This window comes from Dermacentor andersoni, chromosome 1 (assembly GCF_023375885.2).
Source record: "Dermacentor andersoni chromosome 1, qqDerAnde1_hic_scaffold, whole genome shotgun sequence".
NCBI classification, from domain to species: Eukaryota; Metazoa; Arthropoda; class Arachnida; order Ixodida; family Ixodidae; genus Dermacentor; species Dermacentor andersoni.
The window spans coordinates 119,439,641-119,465,575 of NC_092814.1; the positions used below are offsets into that span (position 1 = coordinate 119,439,641).

The 25,935-nt window shown below is 43.8% G+C and overlaps 1 long non-coding RNA gene across 2 annotated transcripts in view; it reads left to right on the top strand.

Moving 5' to 3' along the window:
• LOC140216501 (uncharacterized) overlaps nt 1-25,935 on the top strand; it is a 111,882-nt gene that overhangs the window by 39,890 nt on the left and 46,057 nt on the right. For both annotated transcript variants that reach the window (XR_011893181.1, XR_011893182.1), the window contains exons 2-3: nt 5,713-5,848; nt 18,038-18,110. This is a non-coding gene — a long non-coding RNA (uncharacterized lncRNA). The remainder of the gene's footprint in view (nt 1-5,712; nt 5,849-18,037; nt 18,111-25,935) is intronic.

The window sequence follows — 25,935 nt, forward strand, 5'->3', positions numbered from 1 at the left end:
CCCAGCATAGTGCAGGATGTAGAAGCGTTAGGCAGGGTAAAATGATCAAAGGATAGTCAGGTATAGAATTCACATCAGTATGAAGAAAGAAAGAGCAAAATTGGTCAAGAAGAAACAGGCCAACCTAGACGCAGTAAGGGTAAAAGCAGACCAATTTAGGCTAGTGCTTGCAAACAAATATTCATCCTTCAAAAAGATGGATTCAGATGACATAGAGATAATGAATTAAGCATTCACTAGACTGGCTTCAGAAGGAGCAATTGAAGTAGGAGGTAAGGCCTCAAGGCAACCAGTAGGTAAGCTCTCCCAAGTAACGAAAGACCTCATAAAGAAACGACAAAGAATGAAAGTGTCCAATGAAAGTGTCCAATGAAAGAGTCCAATGAAAGAGTCCAATGAAAGTGTCCAATGAAAGTGTCCAATGAAAGTGTCCAATGAAAGTGTCCAAGAGATCAGGTAGAATTCGCGGAACTGTCAAAACTAATGAACAAGGTGAAAGTAAGGCATATTCGAAATTATAACCTCAAAAAGACTGAGGAAGCAGTAAAAGATGGACGCAGCACGAAACCAGTGAAAAGAAAACTTGGCATACGAAAAGCCCAGATGTATGCCTTTAAAGATGAGCAGGGTAATATCATCAGCAGTTTTGATGATACAGTAAAAGCAGCGGAAGAATTCTATACTAACCTATACAGTACCCAGAGCAGCCACGGTACCTCCATTCAAAGTAGTAATGAACAGGTTACAGATGCTCCTTCTATAACGAGCGAGAAGTTAGAAGGGCCTTGCAAGACAAGAAATGGAGAAAAGGAAAAGCGGCAGGAGAAGATGGAATAACAGTCGATTTAATGAAAGGTGGAAGATACATCATGCTTGAAAACCTTGCGGTCCTTTATACGAAATGTATCACGACTTCAAGGATCCCAGAGAACTGGAAGAATGCGAATATTAAACTAATCCACAAAAAGAGAGACATTAAAGAAGTGAAGACTTATAGACCCACTAGCTTATTTCCAGTATTGTATTAAATATTCACCAAGATAATTTCTAATAGAATAAGAGCAGCACTAGACTTTAGACAACCAACAGGCTGGCTTCAGGAAGGGATACTGTTAAATGGATCACATCCATGTCATCAATCAGGTAATCGAAAAATCTGCAGAGTACAATCAGCCTCTCTACATGGGTTTCATAGATTACGAAAAGGCATTTGATTCAGTAGAGATACCAGCAGTCATAAAGGCATTACATAATCAAGGAGTACAGGAGACTTGCGTAAACATCTTGGAAAATATCTACAAAGATTCCACAGCTACCTTGATTCTCCACAATAAAAGTAGAAAGCTACCTATAAAGAAAGGGGTCAGGCAAGGAGACACCATCTCTCCAATGCTATTCACTGCATGCTTGGAAATAGTGTTCAAGCTATTAAACTGGGAATGCTTAGGAGTGAAGATCAACGGCGAATATCTCAGCAACCTTCGGCTTGCAGATGACATTGTCCTGTCCAGCAACACTGGGGACGAGTTGCAACAAATGATTGAGGACCTTAACAGAGAGAGTGTAACAGCAGGGTTGAAGATTTATATGCAGAAGACAAAGATAAATGCTGCTTGCTGCTGCTTTTGCTTGCTTGCTTGCTTGCTTGCTTGCTTGCTTTGCTTTGCTTTGCTTTGCTTGCTTGCTTGGATAATGATCAACAGTCTGGCAAGGCAACACGAGTTCAGGACCGCCAGTCAGCCTCTAGAGTTTGTGATGCACTACGTGTACCTAGGTCAATTACTCACAGGGGACCCTGATAATGAGAAGGAAATATACAGAAAATAGAAAGGGGTTGGAGCGCATTCGGAATGCATTGTCAGCTCCTAACTGGAAGCTTACCACTATCATTGAGAAGAAAGGTGTACAATCAATGTATTCTATCGGTGATAACATATGGGGAAGAAACTTGATGATTTACAAAGAAGCTCGAGAACAAGTTAAGGACCGCGCAAAGAGCGATGGAACGAAGAATGTTCGGCGTAACGTTGACAGGAAGAGAGCGGTGTGGATCAGAAAGCAAACGGGGATAGCCGATATTCTAATTGACATTGAGAAAAAAATGATACTGGGCAGGCCATGTAATTTGTAGGGTTGATAACCGGTGGACCATTAGGGTTACAGAATGATTGCCAAGAGAAGGGAAACGCAGTCGAGGACGGCAGAAAACTAGGTGGGCTGCTGCTGTTTGCTGCTGCTTGCTTGCTTGCTGCTGCTGCTGCTACTTGCTGCTGCTTGCTGCTGCTTGCTTGCTTGCTTGCTTGCTGCTGCTGCTTGCTGCTGCTTGTTGCTTGATGGTGCTTGCTGCTGCTTGCTGCTTGCTGCTGCTGCTTGCTTGCTTGCTCGCTGCTGCTTGCTTGCTCGCTGCTGCTTGCTGCTGCTTGCTGCTGTTCCTGCTGCTTGCTGCTGCTGCTGAAATGGCTCATTTAGTTCATTGCTTTTTTGAGACGCGTCGGAAAGAATGACCGTTACTCCTATGAGGAGCAACGGAAAAGAGCAGCTGCTAGTCCTTGAAGGAGTAACCACACGGGGAGCAACAGTTCATCTCCTTGCAGTTACACCCCAGAAGGACGAATGGTTGCGGCAGGTGAGTTACTCCCCTAAAGGAGTAACCTGGATAACCCCCTTTCGTCTCTTTTCTTAGATCGCATACCAATTGTGCTATGGTGACGGCTATCAATACGGGCATTATCTTAGTTATTTATGTGCTCTTTATCTAGACCTTGGAGTGTTAGCCAGCGCCACTCAGGGCCATGGCGGGCGGATGTGGACATCCTATTTATTTCCAAAAGCACTCCTGGAGATAAATGGAGCACACATAAATACGCAAGATAGTGGCCGAATTGATAGCCGTCGCGGTAGCGCAATTATTGTAACGCACGCGTAATACGGAGGTTGTTGGTTCGGCTCCCACTGGCGGTAAGTTATCTTTTCGTCCACTTTCAATTTCCCCTTTCCTCACTTTTTTCTACATCTCAATCTCAGCAACAGCTAATCTCCACAATGCTTTCCTTGGCTTCATTGTCTGTTGGCTTTATGCAGTTGTGGTTAACCGAAACCGGCCTCTCGGTTTCCCTTTGATCTCTACAGTAAATGGCACTTAGGATATATGACAAACGGGTAAAGTATGCTTTAAAAATTTGTCAACAGGGAAGATATCTTTCGCACGAAGCAAAATGAAAATAAATAAATAAAACAAGAGATTCCGTTGAACGCTCGAGAACTCTAGGGTAGTCAAAATTAATCCGGAGGACTCCAATGCGCCAGTCTTCATAGTCCACGCATAGATTTATGGTGTTAATTAGACCTCGAGAGTGATTGTTTTAAGAACTTGACTAATTCGTAGAGTACTTTCACGTTATAAAAGTAGATAATGCGAAAAAGCACTGCACCTTCACGTCGAAAGAGGATCCTCGTCAGCAATTAGTACATCAGGTATAACGAAAGCTGAAGAAAAGCACCAATGACGGCCACTACAAGAATGGTAATGGTAGGCAGGAAAACCTCACGCTGTTCAACATACTGATGATTCACCCTATTTCGCAGATAACTTTTCGACGAAAATCACAAGGACTAGAGAAACACACCGCGGATCGTATACGACGCCGTACTTTCAAAACTAAACGTCCGGCAGTTTTTTTTTTTTTTGGCTGCACCTTCAGCTTCCGTGAACGTTTGGTATCTGTTGTGCGTACGTGCAATAGATGACACACAATAGATAAAGATCCTTGGGTGGTGACAACGGAGGAGCAAGGAAAGAGACTTGCGAGAGAGGATGAATGAATTTGAGGGTAACAGTTATGGTGCCGTGCATGTAACGTATAAGTACGCAGATGCGTCTTACAGCTGATGCTAAGCTGTGAATCAATATAATGAAGTGTTACGAAATGAATGAAGCACGCATGGTTGCAACGCCGAGAATTAGGGTCCCAAAGCTCACGGGCAGCGGCCGTCCGTCCTTCCGTGCCTCATAATGAGACGTGCACTGCGTGCTCCTTGAGCTGCTGCGCCTGACAGGCAACAAATACGGCTGTATTATGTGGACGATCGGGAATAGATCGGGAGTTTGTGCCGTTTGCGTGGTGTCACGAAAAACATCGGTATTGTGACAAGCGTACGTGGCACTTCGTTCCCAAAGAATACGAACTGAACGCTCACCCCGGGTGATATCTTGAAAGCTGAAGAATTCCACTGTGTTCTCTCCTTTAAACGAGAGGCTTCATTAGAGTCAACATTCCCTATAGCATATGGCAAGGTGCCCGAATTCGAAGAGTATTCGCGTCTACTTGTTTCCCTGTCATAGCCATGCAGTTTCGCTTACTATAAGCGGCTTTTACCCGTGCCCTATGTCATGATTCCTGGGGCTTAATTGCGTCTGTCCTGGCTCTATTTGTTTGCTTTTCTCTAGATATGACCGTCCGAAGCATAGTCTTGGCTTTGTGGGCCTTCTCGCCTCTAACTGATTCTTAGGGGGCGTCGGAATGACACGTACTTGTGCGTTCTCGTCTAAAACGTGAAACGCAGCCTTAAATACATCATAGTCGCTATCGTTTTGTGGATTGCGGTTGTTAATTTTTAATCATTTTTCATCGAGGTTTTGATGGAGTGGAGGCATTTTCTTGAGCATGACTGTATATATTATACTAAGCATAGCGTACATTATTATGCAGGGGAGCCAAGAGAGGGAAAAAAGAATTAGAGGAAAGGTAGGTAGGTCAACCGGATGAACGTCCGGTTTACTATTCTACACTAGGGGTAAGGAAGAGGGGAATGGAAAGAGGAACCGAGGGGAGAGAAGTACGGCGACCACGCAAGAGGAAGCACGGCGCAAACAAACGGTCTTCACTTCAGCGGTAATCTTCGCAAACAGCAGTAGTCCGCGAACAGCTTTTTTTTTTTTTGTGCCATGTGACGGATCTCGTCATGGTACCAGTATTTTCGACTCAGAAAATATAATGTTGCGGATCCCAGCCGGCTTAACGCGGTCTGGAGCGAGAAACGCTGGACGTCGTACCGACGACAGGTAGATGACAGCAGCTCGATGCTTTCCTGACATCGACAATGGCCGCCCGTCGAACTGTCGACCACTCCAAGAACGGAAAGAACAAGCGTTCGCAAACACATCTCCAAGCAAGAGGCGGTACAGCAGTGTTGCTAATCAGCGGGTGGGGCTAATCGGTACTTGCAGCCGTAGCAAAGGCTCGAGGGCACGAAAACGCCAGGAAGCGTGTTTTGTGCGAGCAAACAGACGAAGTTTCCTTGCGGCGTCCTTCCTCAATAAAGAACTTGGAAGCGTCTGGGTGCCTTCGTGGGCGCAACGGGCAGCCTTATAAACCAAGTCATTACCCACAATGCCACAGTGACCCGGAAGCCACTAAAAGATGATATCGTGGGCTTTTTCAAAAGTGCGATTTATTTTCCTCTCTTATGTTGAGTGCAATCTGTTCGAATGTTCGCACTACGATGACGTAAAGCCGATTTGAGGCATTGAAGAGCGGCTGTTAAGTGACAAAACACGACCGATCTTTGTGCTGGTTATTATTATTATTATTATTATTATTATTATCATTATCATTATCATATTATTATTATTATTATTATTATTATTATCATCATAAAAACTAGAATTGTATGCTTTACGCGGAAGACTAACAGGACTTTATTTCTTTATAGCGTTAAAGACGTTCTCCTGCCAAGAGTTCACGGAACAAATGACCTTGGAGTGTACTTCGATAGCTCTCCGAATTTCTCGCCCCACGCTCAACAGACGAGGTAGCGTGCACTTCGAACGCTCGGCACAGTATGTCGGGTGAGGAGAGACTTCAAACAACCTGGGCCATTTGTAACTTCAATATAAAAGCGTATGCCTTCCAGTTCTTGAGTACGCCTCCGTTGTTTGGGGAGACACTTGTAGGTCTAATTGTGAACTTCTCGAAAGAGTGCAAAGAAAGTTCACATCTATATTTAACCATCCATTCTATCAAAAGACTTCCATCTCTATAGAGCTAACACAGGCACTCACGTTACCTACCCTCACCTGTAGACGCAACAAATCAGGTGTTATTCTTCTCCATAAATTAATACATGGAAAAATCTGCTGCTCGAACCTGCCTTCTATAATGAGCGCTTTTATATTCCGCAGAAAGGCACAAGGAAACAGCACGTCTTTCAGCCTTCAGATTTTTGTGACCCTCTATCTAGAGTGCAGACGACATACAACGCCCATTAAGAGTGCCTGGATATCTTCATTCCTAATGTTAATATTTTCCTGAAAGGAGTTGCAGTGGAATTTCAATAACTGAACAAAAACTGTTATGTGTTCCGTCATTCTGTAATCGTTTCTTCCGTTTCTCCACTTTTGCTTTCTATTCTCTTCGTGTACACATTTTATGGTCTGTTAAAATCTGTATTCACGAAATTATCATTATTCTTTTTATGTGTGCGCGCGTGTGTACGTGTGTATGTGTATGTGTGGGCGTGCACTGTTTTTCCTGTGCATCGTTTGGCCAAGTGCGCCAGCACCAAGACCCTCGAGTTTGTTCCTCGGCAATTTATTAACACCTTTGATTATTATTATTATTATTATTATTATTATTATTATTATGTTTGGGAACGAATTAGTACGCCTGTCAGTTCTTCTTCTGTCTAACTACAATGTATGTCTCGGAAAAACCCGAGCTTATTCGACGCCGTAAGGTGCTTTGGCTTTATGAGAAAGGTTTATATTGAACTTTTTGTACTCTGTACGCAATGCACTCAGTGTTCCGAAGAGAAATCTTCTCTTGCCAAAAATTCATAGCATGTATGGAAAGAGAAGGTTTAACAGCATTGGATCATTCCTGTGGAACAACTTACCATCAGAACCGAAAGACGCCAAAAATTTCTCATCATCATCATTGAAACAAAATTGTCGTGTACAATTGACCGTTTGAGGCGCTATCTGTAGTGCTGAATTTATCAGTCTTTGTCTCTTTTGTGTGGTCACTTACCTAACACTTTCTTTAGCTTTTATCGCAGCTAATAGGAAAGAAAAAAAACAGCCTGCCTCCTGTTCTGTGAATGTGTATTTATTTATCTACGATCTTTTTTCTCTTCCTTTATTTAGTTTTATTTTTCGCCGCTGTTGAATGTTATATTTAATATGGATCCTAACTACCCTTGAGCTAGGAATCCGCATGCATTTTACATCATTTTCTGTATACCACACCCCTTCTTTTTTTTTTCAAAATAATGTATTCCATTATTGACTATACATCTCATGGCTTTCACGTGGCTCGAGATCAGGCAGGTTAAAACGACTCTGCTTATTCGTGCAGCCGCTGAAGTGCATATATTGGCAACGTCAGAGGCAAGTGAGAATAAACTGGGTCACGACACGGCGGTACTTGACATTTGCGCGTTATCAGCGATGTGAGAGAACGAGTCGAACCGAACCACGTCCTTCGCATATCAAGTGTGTAGTCGGCGTAATGCATCTCCAGAAAAAAAAAGAATTACGGGAAAATTCAGCATCTTACCTCGTGCTGGAAAAACGCACCGATCCTTGTTCTCCATTCTGCAATAGATGGCGTTTAACCTGGGTGATGAGAGGCGCCGCTCTCTAGGTCTCCAGATTAATTTTTTACCATCCGGGGTCTTCTATGCGCATCTAAATGTAATGTAACGTTTGCCTTTCTTAAGCACACGGAAGTGTCTTCACTTCGCCCCCATCCCCAAGAAGTCGTCGTAGCAGAATATGGCACCCGCTAATTTGCGCTCCGCTGCAAGACGCAATAGCCTCTGAGTCGCCACAGCTAGCGGGTCTATTATGCTTCATTACGCAAAACATTTGTGGTAACATGGCACATACTTTGAGAGGTCGTCACAACTTCTGATGCCTATAGAGTGGACGGTTAGTTGGTGGTTACGCTGGTGGCATTTGACTGATGGATATCCGAATGACGATGAAGGTGTGCGCATAAGTATGTGGGACTGAAGAAGGCCTCCTAGAATGAGATCTCTGCGTCATAACAAGAGCTAGAGATACACCGGGCGTTACAGCGAATATTGCCGAAAATTCCTGAAGGCGGATCGTTCAAGATAAAGAAAATGCGTTTTTCTTTTAGAAACCGGATTATCGGGACCGGCGGACGTCAGGAAACAGGTTATGTGCCGTAGTTTGCTCACTACTTAGTTACATACAATTAATATATTAATTAGCGCAGTTACGTGCCTACTGACAATGAAACGCTTGTAGTCCTGTCGAGATTATCTCGCATCAGTTGCCAAACCGCGCGAGAAGTCCTTCTCCTGCAGGCCCCGCTGCCCGAGAACGTTTCTCTCTTTTTGATGGGAAACTGAGACGGGGTGCTTCAGGAGCGCAGGGAACCACGTGCACAAGAAACGTTAGCTGTTGACGTCCACTGACGTCTCCCCAGTCGGCGCCACGCAGGCCGAACCACCTCTCCTTATTTCGGCGAGGTATTTACGGCTCTTGGCGTGCCCTTGGCTTCACTGTTACGTCGGCACTGCTCAACATCGGCCATCACCTATGACTGGCAAGTTAGATGCTCACTTGAACGGTCACAAACGTCAAGATCATAACTTTTTTAGGAGCTGAAAGTGATCAGAAAAAAAAAAAAAGCCTCCGATACCACTCGTCGCCCAGCAAAACCCATACGAGCATGACCGAACGGCGAGTGCGCGCTAAGCTTCGTTTTGCCGCATCGATGACGTGTGAGGGGAGGGCTCGCCTCGAGCCGTAATCACCACGTCGAAATAAGAAAGATGGTTCGTCTTGCGTGGCGCAGACAGGGAGACGCCAGAAAACGTCAACGCCTGACGTTTGCTGAGCACGTGGTTTCCTGCGCTCCTGAAGCACCCAGTTTCAGTTTCCCAGTAGAAAGAGAAACTTTCTCGCGCTGCAGGGCCTTGCAGAAGGACATTTCGCACGACTCGAGAACTAATAAGAGATAACCCAATTGTAGCTACAAACTTTACATTGTCAGTATAGACATGCAGGTGCCCTAATTAAATATATTAATTATTAGATTTAACTAAGTAGCCGGCAAATTAGAACACATAACTTGTTTTCTGCCGCTCACTGGTCCCTACAATCCGCTTTCCAAATCTGGCTCTATTTTTCGTAATTTCTGGCAGTCTTCGCATTGACACCAGGCATAACAAGCCCGCGTATCAATGATGCAAAAAAAAAAATAATAAGAAGAAGGATGGCTAGACGTTGACGGGGTGGTCTTATGAAGGAAACCGAAGTGAAGATAGGAAACTCACAAACGAGAGTTGTGGTGCAGCTAGCAGAGGGCCCGATATGGCTCCAGAAGCAGCACGGGTAGTCTGAGGTACATGTCGCGGAAGGAGCAAGACATGCACCACGCCACGTGACACTTCTGCAGTACAGACAGCTTAGGTTATACGATGACACGAAGGTCATATGTAGTAAGAATAGACTCTGCTCTCTCCGGAGGTGCACAGCCGTGACGGCAACATTGATCCGGCTGTAGACGTGTAGTTCATGCTACCAGGGCTTGCATTGTCTTCCGGTAGTTTCAGTAGCACGTCGAATGTTTCATACCTTCCACTTGAACCACATCTCTAAACTGCAGAAGCATTCCAGGAACATTACATTCTGATTAGATCGAATTATGTCACAATTTCACCCAGATGCATGACTAAACTTGCCCTGAAAAGATAATTTCTGGAGCGCTGCCGTGCTGGCAGTTCTCCAGGCTGGCAATATGTTTCTGAATTGCGGAGAGCCTTAACATGACGGTTCCTTTGCTTTGGACGTGAAAAGTGCGCCGAACGTTAAAAGAGGCATTCCGAGCCATATTATGAGGCTGCGGGATATCGTATTAGCTAATCTGTGATCATTAAACCCCGATAAGTTGTGCAGAACAATCAGAGTAAGCGGGATGGACTGGGCGTACAAGAGGCTTGTTAAGTTTCTCCAGAGATTACATCATGCTGTCCTACGTACGTAGCATGTGAGATACATCACAATACGGTCAAGGTAAACGTAACGTGTCCCGTGAGAGACTATATTATAGACACACTGGAAAAGCTGTGTGTCTGTGCTGCAGCTGCTCTTATCTGATTATCTGGTTGCAGGTTATCCAGATATCTTTATGTCAAGGACAACTTTTCCGTCCTTTCAGCCAGAACGTGTCTATAGATCTTTCTTGACTCTAAAACCCCATCTTGGCCATCCGCCTTGATCAGATTGAAGTTACAGAAAACCACAGAATGGCACTTTTGATTTCTGATCAGCTGGAGCGCAGCACGTGGTTCAGCGGTGTTTCATGACAAAGCGCAAGAAAATTGTCGCGAGAATGCGTTACATGGACGTGAAAGAACTCAACGGATCGAGCTGGGTAGCAGCGCTAGAGGAAGCGTCAGGCCATGGACATACAACGCTGTAGCGGCGCTGTAGTCGCACAATTTGGAACCATCTCGAAGCGCGTACTACTATTGCGTATTGACCTGTGATACTATCATGGTTTGCGTAGTAATCACCACCCTCAGTTTCTGTGGTCGCCTTGTTTGGTTCAAAAATGAAACAGCCCTGAATGTTTGTGGCACTATATGTTTTAACTAGCAAGGTATCTTGCTAGATAAAACTAGAAATACTACGTCAGACAGCAAAACAAGAAGCCCAGGGAAAGAATTGTCCCCTCTCTACAAGGTGATTGTGTGCACGTGGTACATCTTACATAAACGTGGCTGCAAGTAGCGAAAGCGCATTGGTACACAATTAAAAGAAATGTCGAGTTTTACATGCCAAAACCACTTTCTGATTATGAGGCACACTGTAGTGGGGGACTCCGGAATAATTTGGATCACCTGGGGTTCATGAACGTGCAGCTATATCTAAATACACGGGTGTTTTCGCATTTCGCCTTCATCGAAATGCAGCCGCCCTCGCCGGGATTCAAGCCCACCGGCCTCGTGCTCCGCAGTTCAACACCACAGCCACTAAGCAACCGCAGCGCGTCATTGGCATCGAAGAACAGCCGCGTTCGACACCCCGAGAGACGTCTACTCCTGGTGCCGTTTACGCATAGAGACGTTTATATGCTTCACTTCGTAGGCAGGTCCAGGACGGCAACTTATGTTTCGAGCTGAGGACGTTGAGACCACCCCAGGACCAGACAAGAGAGGCCAGTTAATGACTTCAGTTTAAGGTTTCGTGCCTTCAAACAAGAAATTTCTGAAGGATGAACCAAGTAGACTGAATGATAGGCAAACAAGTGATGTCGAATCTGGAGGAACTACCCGATGGGATTGAGAGCCTGCGGGAAGGTGTAACTGCTGTAAGCTCAGTCCTAAACGACATAAACGCTGACCTCAAAAGTTCCGACGTCTCCACTATAGGCTCGGTGCTAGAAGAGGTGAAAACGTATCTCAAGAGTTCCGACTGAAAGCAACTAGAACAAGATAACATCGTTGTTGGCGACTTAAGTAACCGGTTAAGATGAAATAGTCTTATATCTAAAGGCGTTCCGGAACACTCGAATGAAAAATAGAATGACATGGAAAAACGTATAAGTGAATTTGTTTCAAGTCACCTTGGTATTTAAGTAGGGAAGATAGAAGGCGTGCACAGAATAGGCAATAAAAACCTGAGGAGAATTGTCCCATTATTGTAAAGTTTAATGACGAGCAACGTTCTGCAATATGCGGCCAAGCTCAATAAATTACACATCTAAGTACTAGCAATGATGCGCCTCTCCAAACAGGTACATACCATATGCTAGACAAAATCATCATCGCCCATTTTTCAAATCAAATCAACAGGCTCAGAAACACGTCGCAGGGAGTACAGATTCTAAAGAGCCTGGGGCACTCCGCGTGATCAGACCCCTTCCCATCAAGGGGCCAACCTCCTCGACGAAGTGCGTTGCCTCGCAACATGGATCCGAATGAAAACCGAGAACGGAGGAAGCAGAGAACCGAGTTCATCGAAAAGTTTATCACGAGAACACTACCACAATAATCAATCTATTATGTAGACGTGGGTGCCAGTGTTCATCGTGCTAGCATCGCCGTCCTGGATCGCGACCGCAATCTCGTAGTTGTTCCTACAGAGATTATATCCGCTGTGGCGACGCCGGTAACTTGAACCTCGACCGACGTTACTACTGGGCAGCGTGGCGCTCTCGGCAGGCCGCAGACGCCCGGGAAACAATCACTGCGAGGCGCCAGTCAGACCGGGAACCACCTGAGACACCCATAGAAATTTTGGATCTACCCTGCGCTCTCCGATTAGGCATGGTTTTTCAATAATCCTATTTACACTGGGTGCTTAACCCCAATCATAACAGCGCCCGCATCAATACAGCGAACATATATAGGGCGTCTTTGTTCTTTTAGACCATACAGATTTTTTTATTTAAAAAATTTTACAAGCGCTGCGAGCGCGGCGTTTTTTGCAGAGGAGTTCCTAGGCAATGTGCACATGCTTTGCCGCTAATAATGTGAGCTTCAGAAAACTTATTGACAAAAATGCGTTAATTAACTTTCTTATTAGTGCCTTAGGGCCAGTTGTGTATCAACATCGTATCAGCTGACAACGCATCAGCGTTCATCGCCTCTTCTTGACTTCTCCTCCTCTTATAAAACCCGATGATGCCCCGCACCAGGTCAAGAGTTTGTTTTAGAAGGTTCCGGTGATCGCTTTTCGACAGAGGCAAAATGCACAAATGCGCGTACACATCAGTTTTAGAAACAGGTAATAAATCATAAGTTGGTGATGTCAGGCTTTGGAGCACCTAACTACGCTGTCTGTCATAGCCCAAGTGGCACCTAATAGGAATCAAGGGTAATCGATCAAAATCACCACGATGCTCTGCGCCAACGTTGCCATAAATTTACCAGCCTCATAAGAACACACGCTCAAGTCCACGTCAGAGTACTGCACAGCACCGTACACGAAGCACAGAGCGGGTCAACATTCGAACTGGTTTCGGACCAGTTGAAGTCGTCGATCTTGCGACATTGACGCACTTCATTCCAAGTGGGTACGCCTTGCCTCCGGCTACAATTCGTAAATAGGCACACGGGCCGTAAAAGAATTAATTAATAAGTTCATTACTGATTTATTGTTAATTAGTTGAATATGTGTTTCGAGTTCTCGTGCAAGTAGCGTCCGCCTTTTCGAATATTCCAGCTTAAGGACTAGAATTATATCATCTACAACAGGCGATTTTTAAAATTTCAGTAAAACCTAAAAGTGATCACACCGTGTAGTACGAAGCCAAGGTTGGGGGTGGTGGTATTCAAGCGGCGCCCGACGCCGTTCTGTAAACATGCGAATGCGGCCTCGCATTACGAAGCGAACTGCGGCTCAAGATCAACAGTTCGTAAAAATGCCGGACGAATTTCGGATGTTGTAAAGCTTCACAAGCGTACGTTTACGTTCGCCGCATGACGAAGGTCTCTCCCAGTGATCTCTATATAATTGCCCTTGACCTGCGCTAGCTGATTTCAAGTTATGCCTGCAGATTTCCTGATTTGATTGCCCCGCATAATTTTCTGCCGTCCTTGACAGCGCTTCCTTTCCCCTAGCACCCAATCGGCATGTCTAATGGACCACTGACTATCTGCCCTATGAATCACGCGGCCTACCCAGCTCCTATTTTTACTTTTAATTTCAACTACGACGATAACCCCGTTTGCTCTCTGATCCACACCGCTGGCTTCCTCTCTATTAACGTTACGCCTAACATTTTTCGTTTCATCTCTTATTTGAGCGGTCCTTAACTGTCAAGCTTCATTGTTAACCTTCAAGTTTCTGCCCCATATGATAGCACTTGAAGAACGGAATGATTGTGCACTTTTTAACGAAAGCGGTGAGCTCCCGGTCACGATTTGGTAATGCCGGTCGTAATCTTTCCTAGTCTCATAGCCTGAATACTTCTTCCAAGCACGCAATGAATTGGGGAGATGGTGTCTCCTTGCCTGTACGTTTTCTCGATAAGTATTTTTCCACTTTTCTTGCGGGTAATTAAAGCAAGTGAAGCCGGGACTATCACTGAGGCAGAGTCGAAGCCTGAGAACTTGCGGCTACGTACGCTGTGGCTGAACGTAAAAATGGAAGTTACACATAAATGAAAGAATTACTGAGTTGCCAGCCTCATGCGGCAAGCATCACGGCCTTGATGTGAACTTCGTTCACTCCTTCAGTACAGTCCATACGATATGCACTTGCACCGCTAGTTACGCACAAATGTCGTGGCTTCATCGAAACGCACTAAATTAAGTCATCGAACTGTGCGCCGCCGGGAGAGCAGACAAGACAGCATAATTCGAGCGACGTGAATGCTGCTCTTGCTGATACGACGCGTTTTAGTGACCACGCTTAGCTTTGTGCACACTTCCCATAGTTAACTGCGCGTTACCAGGCCACTGTGCTTTCATGCCCTCATGCTGACCTGACCACTGTGCAGCAGGCGCGGAGCACCAGAAGACTGTCGCCGGCTGGAAGAAAATTCTTGTGCTGAGTTCACAAACGCCTATGAAGAGTTTCTTAAGTGAGAAGATGAACCTATAGAAAGAACATCGCACGAAGCGACTGAAAGACGTGTGTGACGTCATTTCACCCAGGACTGATGTTAGTCTGGGGTTTAGAATACGCATCTTCAGCCAATCGTAAGACGACAATGGCTGTCGTCTGCTGTCGAATTTCTTTGTCGTCTGGTCTTTCCACGGCATGTTGCCTGTTACTGGCCTTCGTGCATGGAAAACAAGAACTTAGAGGCGTCTTTATGAACGTTATGCTGCGCGCTTTTTTACCAAGAGCGAAGTGTCTCTAGTGACATTCATCAGTGTGGTTACATAAATATAAATCTGCGTGCGTGCGTGCGTGCGTGCGTGCGTGCGTGCGTGCGTGCGTGTGTGCATTTTATTTCACAGAATCACTCTTGTTTAGGCAGTCCACATGATTTTCGTATCAATGGTGGTACGTGATTTTATTCGCCATTTCTCTTTTTATATGTCATCGTATTGACATCCCGCTTCATGTAATAGACAGAATTGCCATCCGTCGTACGCAAAACCGTGGCCAAAGACACTACGTCGCTTCAACTTAGTGCTGAATTGAAACTATGAGCGATATAATAGAAGGCTGAGGCTCACAGCACGGAATACAACAGCAACAAGTTTTGATAATTAATAAAGTTTAGGTGTTTTTATTGCTTTTTCTCCCATGGTAAATTAGAGCCTCAAAACGTTGGAAATCCCCAGCCCTATGAGCAAGAGAAAGTTCAAACTAGAAAAAAAGAAAGATATGATAGAAGTGCTGAAAACAGATCAATGACAAACTTGACGATTGTCAGGGATGGACATCACTTGTATTTGCTAACAGCCAATACAGTGTCATGACAAGTATGAAAATTCAGGCTATTGCGCGCATACAGAAACACAGCCTATCAGACATTCAGCAGAAGTTCGCCCGTACAGCATTATTGTTACTGCCTTCCACAGCAGCACACACTCAATGCAGTTAAGCACTGAAACAACTCAACGTACTTTGAGAAGACAAATCAGAGCGCGCCGCAAAGACATAAGCACGCGCCATCCTCCGCTATAAGTTCTGGCCTCTGGCCAATCGGCCACAACAGCGCGTTCCAACGCTTACCCACGTCCGCTCGAGCGGCGCAGATAGACAATTATTTTCGTAAGACTGTTACACCCTTATCGTGAAAATTTATTCTTAAGTCGTCATCTGCGACGGCTGTTTAGGTTTTGCGAATCGGCTTACGCTTACTATTGGCGAAAGTACTGTAGTTCGCACCTGTGCTAACATTTACATATACGTATTTTTTAGACCACAGCGCTCTTCTTCGCAGCGGCGGGCGTCGCAAGCTTGCTGATCTTACGAACAGCTTTAGCTTTGTGAATGCGCGTTTTTCGTAAGATTTTCCTTACGCCAAAATTTGCTCGTAAGTTCGCTTAGTAAATTCCGCCTCAGATCTATAGCTCTACTTGCCCTCTCACCTGCCCCCACTGTTCGGGAAAACCAATGGACCGCACGTCCTTTAGGAATGTCCCGCCATCCGCCCCCACCTCCACCAACTTGCCAATCACAGCTGCGCACCCTTCTTGGCTGGCCCAGGCGACATCCACAGAAGACCAGCGTGGCACACCTCCAGCGAACGCTCGGCCTGTGCCAGGAAAACGCACTGAAGCAAAGTGTGGCGTTTCTTGCGACAAATAACATCGTCGTCGTCGTCATAATAATAATAATAATAATAATAATAATAATAATAATAATAATAATAATAATAATAATAATAATAATAATTACGCGCCTATGAGAAACAGCTTCGAGGTTTCATGCGTTCGGAACGAAAAACTAAGGAGAAATACAGATGACTGCTCGATAAACGTTTGCTCGCAACCAAGCTTTCTACATTCAACAACTCGAACAATAAGGTGGTACCACTTCTGAGACGTCAGACGCCTCCCGCAGGTGAATGACCAGCAGAGCAGAGTAAAAGTAGATCCTTATCTCCAAATGTATCCCATTTCAGAATCGCTTTCCAAAACAAAACCAGCTATATGTTCATTTATCGAGGGCTGTTGTGCTGACATCATGCTCGCCACAGAAACCTGGCTGTACCATGATGTGGCTGACTGAATCGTCACTGTCTAGCAATTTCATCATCCATATAAAAACGAGGATGGCTTCATGTGGCGATGGCGTATTAGTTGGTCTAAGAAATCATCATCAGGCTCCTGTCATAGAGATGGACCCCGAAATAGAAATTTTGTGGATCGCACTAGAGTTATTGTCTTTTGTAACCTGTGTCGTCGGAGTGTGTTGTCGTCCGCCCCAACTCACGTGCAGATTTCAGCGGAAAACTAGGTGATTCACTTAGCTTCATACTTTGCAAGTACCCCGGGTTCCCACTATTCTTTTTTTTTTTTGGGGGGGGGGGCGATTCTAATCAAGCTGTCATGGACGCGCGCACCCGAAGGCGGTACAAGAAGGATCGGCTGTCAGCAATTTCTGCATAGGCTTTCTTTGTTTAACTTGGTTACCTCTACCAACACGTGTTGATGCTATGTTACATCGTGTGCTGGCCACAAAGACGGATCATGTGTTTGTTCATGTTTTAGACTGCATGAGTGATCACGACATCCTCTGTTGCGAATTTACTTTCGAACACAAAAAGGCAGAAAAACCAAAGAAAGTAATCCGTGACCACACGATATGATAATAAACGAACTGCCATTCATTTCTATGAAATTTCTATGCACCTTGTTGCTTTGCAATGCTAATGAAAACTGGCTTCTTGTTCAGAAACAACGCACTGCTAACAACAAAAGTATGTCCATAAAACTAAAAGTAACATTGTCCACCCAAAGCGCGTGGTTCAACTCGAATGCCAAACGTTGCATCAATCAGCAAAGAAAACAGAAAACGACTTTACACAAAGGCAAAAAAGTCGTCATGTGACGATAAATGGGCGCGTTACCGCGAGTCATATAAATTATGCAAAATTGAAATCGAAGCAGCCAAGGATAATTTTTTAACAACAATAAAGCAACACTGCTTAAAGGGAATAACAATATTCGGGAAGGTAATGCATCCCAAGCAGTCTTTGTCATCCTGAGTATCGTATCAAAGAACGGTGTGCTCCTTTCACCACAAGAGGTTGCAACAGAAATAAATGGATTATTTTGTTCCGTGCTCACAGAAGACAACCTCATACCCCCGGACTTAGTTTTGAGACGCTTAAATCAGCCATGTACAATTTAATTATAACCCACCAAGGTATACAAGCCGCTATCGACAGGCTCCCTAGTATCTCGGCACTTGGCCCGGATGGTATCTGTACAAAACCGCTTAATAAAATAAGGCCTGTAATTTCTTGTATTATAGAAACGATTTTTCAGGAATCGATTGATATCGAAGGTGTACCAGACACCAGAAAAATCGCTCACATTACTCTCATTTTGAGATCAAGTGACCCTGCTATGCTTTCTGTATTTACAGGTCAATCTCATTAATGAGCATCCCATGCAAAGTTCTAGAGGACTTCATATCATTCGCAATAGTGAAATACCTAGTAAGTAAAATTTTTTTTTATCAGACCAGTATGGCTTCCAGCGCCGCCATTCATGTGAAATTGAATTATTTCAACTGATAACTGAGATTCATCAAGCCATTGATAATAAAAGTTGATACTATAGTTATTAACTTTTGCAAAAGCCTTCGACAAGGTTTCCCATAACGGACTAACCATGAAACTTGCCGCCTTAAATATTAACAGTAAGGTTTGGAAATCAATTGCCAGTTTTTCGTCCAATCCATCATTCTGTCTTTGTGAATAACACTTTATAATAGCCATAAACTTTTTGCATGTATGTATATAACCCTAGTTCGCCCGAAAATGTAGTATGCCTCTCTTATTTGGAATCCTATAGTCAGGCGTACCTAATTAACAAACTTGAGGCCATTCGAAATGAAGCGGCTCGTTTGATCACAGGAAAATGTTCACGCTTGTATAATGGCACTGACAGCGAAGCCTCATTGAAACTGCCCGCACTCGACAAACGAAGGCTTATCGCGCATACACTCCCACTTCCACAGTGTGACTAATTGTGAATCATCCTTTTCAGCATGCGCTATCAAACTCGCCCATCGTATTTTTCTGCACATATATCATGCGTTCAAAGTCCAGCCCCTGTTCACGCGCCGTAGCTCGCTTCGCGATTCAGCACTGTTTCTTGGGACTTACCATTGAAACGAACTGCCGAGCGACTTTGCGACTGTGCCTGATTACGACTAAAGCCTGTTTCACATGATGCGATTTTCATCCCACCGGAAGTGCGATTTCTGTCGTTTGGGACGAAAATCGTAGTCGCAGTGCCGACCCTCCGATTTTAGGCTGCGACCAACCGGTCGGTCGCACAGTCGCCCTGTCGCAGCGATCGCTGCGATTTTCCGTCGAAATTGCGCGGAAAGCTATTTCGCCGGTTTGTTTTGCGAAATGGCGTCTCGCTCAACGAGTGCAATGCGCAGAGACGTTGATTGTCGATTTCGGTACGTACGCGAAGGGAGAATAAAAAGCTTGTACCGCAGATTCAATTCTCTCATTTCTATGCGTCCGTTGACACGCTAAGCAGCCAATGAAGTGCATTTACACGTTTGATTCGTACACCTTTGCGAGTTGCCACAAGACGACATGGCCTTTTGGGGTCTTCACAATTTTCTTTTGTTGAATAGCATATAAAAATCGGGTGTGCGGAACAGCTTAAATAATTTCAACCTCGGCGAGGGCAAATGACAAGACAGCAAAGCACCAGAAGTTTCAACGTTGTGCTGAACGCGGTACCGTTCAGTTGCATTTTCTTGTCGGTTTTCAAGCGTGAATTTCCCGATACATCTTGAAAGGTTATCTTACCTCACTTACTCATTCAATTTGACAGAGCTAATGTGTAGGCTATCGTAATGAATTTTCTACGATAGCATTAACTCTGCGGCTTGAATAACCAGCTAGCGTCGTGGATTTATTTTCGAATATTTCATGCACGTTAAGTTGCATCTCTTATCTGGAGAACATCTTTTTCTTGAACAGAAACCAATAAACATTGAATATGCTGCGGACTTTGCATCCTTAGTGCACCTGTATTAACATTTGCTTTGAATGGTAATTAACTCTACAGTTAGTAAATTAAGTAAATTATTCGCTTGCTATAGTGGCACAGTGACAACGTACCGTCCTGCACCATCAGTAAAACTCGTGTAACAATGCGAAAAGCAGGCAAACAGCCTGTTCTTGTGGAGATGAAACCGTAGAACACACGTTATAGAAAAGTAAATCAAAACTGTGCAGTGCAGTCTGCCAGTTGCATCCCTTCCTGTGAATCTTTGAATTTTTTAAGTACAAACGGTTCTTGCACGTTCACAGCTGATCAAGTGTGCAGAAACATCCATGCCTTACATGTTTCTAATAACAGTTTCTAATAAATTTGTGATCACATATATTAGTGTGTAAATCCTTATAACGATATCCACTGTGATTACTACTTTATAAGTAATGAAATACCATGCCACTTGCAAAAACATATCACCCTGGGATTTTAAAAGAATTTCTGCATTTCAACAATAAACAATATGCGGTTTATTCAATAAAGGACCACAAACTGCTTTTTTGCAATGACAAACTTATTCCAAGTTTTACCTACATAACAGGCAAGAAGAAAAAAACAAATCTGTAGATAATAAAATTGTTCTTCAATTTATTCACCTGCCACTGTGGCTATAGCATTCTGCTGCTAACACAAGGCGAGGGGTTGAATTGCCAGCCATGGCAGTCGCATTTCGATGAGAGCCATGGGTATAAAAAAAGCTCTTGCACTTAGATTTAGTTCATCACCATTTATTGAACCCTTAAACTTCCAAATACTATTGCATAGGGGGGCATGCTTATGCAGAATCTAACACCAATCGAAAGCAAAGGGCGCAGTTGTAAAACAAGCATCTTTTCTGATACTTCGAGTGTGTAAGCATTCATTTGCATCAATATGTATTGTTCAACAGCACTGCACAAATAATCATGATCAGGCATAGCAAGTACTCTGTCAGGAAGCTGGTTCTACAGGTGTGTAAATGTCAAGACATGAATGCTCATACTACATCGTGCACACAGCACAAAGAAAACCTTTTTGAAGAGTTGTTCCTTCTGGCAGATATGAGTGGGCCATAAGCAGCAGAAACTTTATTACAGAGCATTGTGTAATACTGCTTATGAAAGAATGAAGAGAGTGTAGAGGCTATTAGTAGCAGTACCTCATATTACTCTAATAAGAGGAACGATGAGCAAAAAAATTTCTGGTAGAGCACTTAAGTTCAGCAGTAACTTTTTGAAAGACAGAAAATTCCAGGTGAGAGTTGGAGGTACATTTCGCCCACCCACGCCAACAACACAGGATATACTACAAGAAGTACTGCAGTCTATGGGAAAGCTATCTTATACAGAAATCAAGAATGATGCAACAAGCTCTAGACAACACTGCAGACTTTCTTGGCCAGTCTGGCCTCTCGCTTTTTGATAAGTCAGCTTACATCGACGTCGGAAAAAAAGACTAGAATCAAGAACTACCCCAGATTGCACATTGTGCTCCACATAGCTGGACAAGTATACCCACAAATCAACATCCACAAATCCTCAGCTAGTGTGAAACCAAGACGGCAGAGCCAGCACGTGGGTGAAACAATTATGCCACGCCTGGGGCTCAAATTCTACACCTGGCGAAAAGAATAATCTCGAAATTAGACCAGGAGACTATATGCAACTGCCAAACGCACAGAGAAGGTTGCTAATCATGAAGATGCAAGCAAACATCAGGCACATATAGTACACTGATGTGGCAATATCAGTGTGAAGTAGTATGACCCTACATAAAATTAAGCACCACACAAGTGAGTACCATTCCAGGTCAGCCTACACCTAGAAAAGCTAAACTGAAAGCACTTAAATAAGCACTTGAAGTGCAAACTTGCAGACTACAACACCCTGCACACCTGCATGGATTCACCAGAAACTGTCAGAGCACGCAAATTAGGAGATTGATGCGTGACTTGCAAGCACATGGCCGAAAATAAATTACAGGACAAATTAGAGGACAAGAACGAAGTGCTCTGTGTGTTCACTTCGTTCTTGTACATTGTATTTCTGTTGCACTATAGTTAATGAATTCATGACGCTGCACAGGAGACTAACGATGCCTCCACCCAAGAACACACACACACGCACACGCACACACGCACACGCACATACACACACGCACACACGCACATACACACACGCACATACACACACGCACATACACATACGCACATACACACACGCACACACGCACATACACACACGCACATAAACACACGCACATAAACACACGCACATACACACACGCACGCACGCACACACACACGCGCGCGCACGCGCACACACACGCACACACACACACACTCACACTCACACTCACACTCACAAATATGGCGATTTATACAGTTTACCAGAAAAAAACAGCTTTGAAGGCTAGATAAAAATTGGTGCTTGATGCAACCAAACATCAATAAAAACGCCACAGAAAGAAAAATACAGAAAAATTCCAAGTGCCGGAAAGAAATTATTGCAGTCGCCAATCGTGCATGCCAGCGCCTTTCAAGATACGCTGTTCTTATTCCACTAGACAGACTGACAGCTTACTTATGCAAGCACACTCTCCCAGTTCCATGCCATTGGAAAAAAACTTGAGTTTATTGGAAGGTAGCCGCATGCGCACTTCGTGATCACAATGTTTTTTCCCCTGGACTTGTACATCTATTTGTATTTTCTCTCTTTCATGTTTTTGATTGTTTGGTTTGATCAAGCACTAGTTTTTATCAGGCTTTCTTGCTGTACTACTTCCTGGTACCCTTTATAAATCGCTGCACTTTCACAATAAATATTTCAATTAGAAGTTAGCGTACCCTATTCTTACTGATTCACACTGCACGAGCTTGCAACATTGCCCAAAGAAGAAATTATATAAGGTTCACAGAAGTACCATAAGGGCCATAAAAGTGACCTGTTGCAGTCTAAAAACATAAAGAATAACCTGGTTGCAAACGGCACCAGAGAACACATAGGACGAACAAGAAAACCGAGATGATCTAACGATCGCAAGTTTAATGTACACGCCGAGTAAATACTGGCTGACAAGCAATAAATTGCACATACACAAAAAGGAGAAGCAAAAATTAATGCGTGTTTCCTGACAGGAAATGAATCCATTTCTAACGGAGGCCATGCAGACAAGATTGTTCCAGCGTTTTTAGATCTACAGCGTCCATAATTTCTCTATGCAGCCGATGTGCCCAGAATGCTAGCTTCTTTCTCTACAATGCATGCTCATATGTCGAGAGAGCATTGTAGAAGAAGAAGCTAGCATTCTGTGGAGATCGGCTGCCTAGAGAAGTTATGGAAGCTGTAGAGGCAATGACACTGGAAGAATCTTGTATCAGCATGGCCTCTGTTATACTTTCAGAGATGGATGCGTTTCCTGTTGGGATCTGCATGGACGCACATCAGTATTTGCTTCTCCTTTTTGTGTAACTTCGATTTATTGCTTGTCAACCAGCATTTACTCGGCTAGTTCAATAAACTTTCATTCGTTAGTGCGCCTTACGATCGTCTTGGTCTCTAGTAGAAAGGTGTCCATTCTTCTTACAGCGAAGCTGTACATGCCTAGGCGAAACACTCGTGGTCAGACCACAAAACCCTACTGCAGGGGTGTGAGCCATTGCATTCGTCTTACGTGACGGACAGACAAACTTCTCGTTGGGTAGGCATAGAAAGGCTTATCCATTTAAAACATATACATTTGTCTACGTATTATTGCAGGGAAGGGACACCGAGGGGGACGGGGTTAAGACAAGATCATGATGACATAATTATCTCGCAGCAAAGCTGTGGCGGGCCATTGGCTACACCGATAGTGGGGTCGTTTTTCTCTCGCAGCAGAGTGCGCGTGCAGCAGTCCCTCTCCGACCTTGCAATAGGTTTAAAAATGTGTCCCTGTATTTAATTAAATGAAATGTGCAGCCCAGGTGTGTCGCTTGGTAATTACAATACATAACCGAGTCATAAATACTATGATTAACGCATTACGGAACACAAATGCGTAAGATAATTCAGAAAGACTTTGATGGACCCACTGGACTAACACAATGAACCACTCACTGCACCCTCCATGATGGTGATATTGCGAAGCGTGATGTGTGGCATTCCAGAAAAAAACAATGTGATAAACCCAAGTCAAACGTGTGCGTAACCTGATTAAGAAACACAGACATAACGAATAATATAGAAAGACTTTAATAAACCGTCAGAATTAACAAAGTGATAAACACCGGGGCCGCACATTTCAGCTTATCTGGTTTACCATATGTACAGGGTGCATGGGCGGTAATTTTTTCTGTTATTGTTTGTTAAGTATTGTGTAATGTTGTGCCAGTAAAACACGTTGTTGGACTAGTTGGTGCATTGTATTGGTGCTGTTGTTTTGTTGATTTTTTCTTAATGTTGTGCCCTTCTTCCTCCTGTAACTACTTTTTTATTCCCCCTCGCCTAATACTCCAACCTTGCAGCCTGCGAGGCATATAAATAAATAAGTACATAAGCACATGTCATTCATTTATCTGCATAAACCTCGCACCATCCCTTCCTCAACAGACGTCACTGTATTGATGTCTTGCAGTGTACATCTACATTAACTACCATTTGCATTTTGGTATAGTTTGTGAACAGCGTAGTGCATAAACATTACATGACATTAAGGTTGTGACCTATGCGGTGCATAAACAAACCTTGCAAAAGATGACATGTTGGATTGTTGAAAATAAGACCAATTGTATATATCGCAGTTATTTTAACAGCATTTAATTGAACACTTGACAAAAACTTCCCTTCGCATAGATTCCAACACGTGCACTGCATCTGCAGTTTTTCTTTTGCTTATTAATGTGGTCGTCATGCATGGCCACATCTAGTAGATTTGAAAACAAAGTTCAATAAATTAGTTTGTTGCAACATATTTTAAAAAATGCGTACATCACTGCAATTGCAGCACCAGAATTTGATACAAACACGCACACTACAAACACGCAAGCGGGTAATTAAAGCAATGCAACTAAATGCGTCACATATACAATCGCCTTCACCTTAATTTTATGCAACGTTTAATCTAGTGCAGCGTTTACGCACTGCACAGGACGCAACTTTAATATTTTATCATGCCATGTTTGTGCACCACCGTTAACAACCTATGCATTTCTAAATGCAGACACCAGTGCGGGTGGACGCACACTGTGAGACGTAGGCGCAGCGATGTCATGATGACGAAAGCGATACTTCACCTTTGTCGAGGGAAGAATTGCGAAGAGAAGGGTATGGCAGACAGAGAGGCACGAGATATGTACACTATACACCCTTTCTCACTGTCCAGGTATGCAAGTACATTTAAGGCTTATTTACCTCCTCTGTGACAGCAGCACATACTCTGAGGCCCGAGAATGGGGGTTATACGAACATAGGACATTTCAAAGAAACCGTCGAATAGCATGTGCTATTGCATTAATGCGCAAATTACATGTGCGCATTAGAGGCAGCGATGAGGCGGTATTACATGTACATGTTTTATGTCTTGATTAAGTGTCTGACTGCGCGCAACAAAGGTGCGCTGGCTAGTACTGCTTTGTAGGTCAACATGCATTGCTTACATCTATAGGGTGTTCATTTGCAGTTAATTGAGTTTGATTTTAAGCTCCTGCGGCTGGACGGCTCTAAAAGGCGGACATGACTGCAAGAAGCATAATCAACTGAAAACCAAAACTTCCATAATTAACTTTTAAATTAATTACTTTGTGCACATATTGCAATTTAGGAATGGTAGCCATTAAGTTCGCAAGGGACGCTCACTTGAATTCTGAGAATGACACCAGTTTCGACATATGCTTTCCTAAAATGTTGGAAAAAATATAATTATCTTCTAGTTAATTTTGAAATCCAGTGCATAAAAAGGCGTTTTGTTAAAAAAAAGTGAGAGGTACAGTGCACCTTTACCGCAAGTTTCATTCACTGGCTTCAATCCGTAAATTGCAATATGTGCCCTAAAGTGTTTGGTTAAAAGTTGATTAGTGAAATTTTTGTATTAATCATTTATCTATTTTGATTTCTTCTGCAAATACTGTCCGCCTCTTCGAATAATCGAGCTCAATAAGCACAATTATTCATTTATGCTTTGCGCTATATTCCACGGGGTATTTTGACATTACGTTAACGTAAAACAATACACCTGGTATAGGCCAGTGTGTGTGCGTGTGTGCGTGTGCGTGTGCGTGTG